This window comes from Pyxicephalus adspersus, chromosome 9 (genome assembly GCF_032062135.1).
Source record: "Pyxicephalus adspersus chromosome 9, UCB_Pads_2.0, whole genome shotgun sequence".
NCBI lineage: Eukaryota > Metazoa > Chordata > Amphibia > Anura > Pyxicephalidae > Pyxicephalus > Pyxicephalus adspersus.
Genome location: NC_092866.1, coordinates 13193313 through 13193958, shown reverse-complemented (window position 1 = coordinate 13193958; position 646 = coordinate 13193313).

Here is a 646-nt window from a genome sequence, read left to right as displayed (position 1 = left end):
GCTGTGCAATATGTTGGGGCTATATAAATCCTGTTTATTAATATTAATATTATATATCATTAGATTTTTGCACTGCCTAATATATCTATATTGATAACTGTCTAACAAGCAAATGTTTGTATTTTTTCTAGAACTGTCCTCTCACTTTCTGTTGCATATCTGGAACAGGAAATGAAGGAAACTTCCTAAACTAGCTGATGTTTTATTCCATTCAAACATAAATTAAACATGGTTTGTTTTATGGTATATGTTATTTTTATCTTTCCTTCTATCATAATATTATTATTTGATCTTTTCTTTAAAACAATAACCTAAAAGGTTTTTTGGAAAGTTTATCTGCAAACTAAACAGCTTGCGGATTGTACCAAGTCACTTTCAGTACTCCCCCGCAATAATGGAACATTCTGTTTGCTAGTCACGTGGCTTCTTTTACCCGGGAAATCTGAGTTATCAAGCAAGCTGTACACACGGAAGCGACCAATAGCAGAGGTTTTAGGGTGTGACGTCAGTGTTCTGAGGGGTATGACCCCGGGGAGGATTCGCAGGCTTTTCTCAGTCTTTGGATCAGCTGGCGGTGTGAGCGGTGCAGCATGGAGCAGACTCGAGTGACTGATTACTTCGGGCAGCGGCAGCGGGGCCCCTGGAG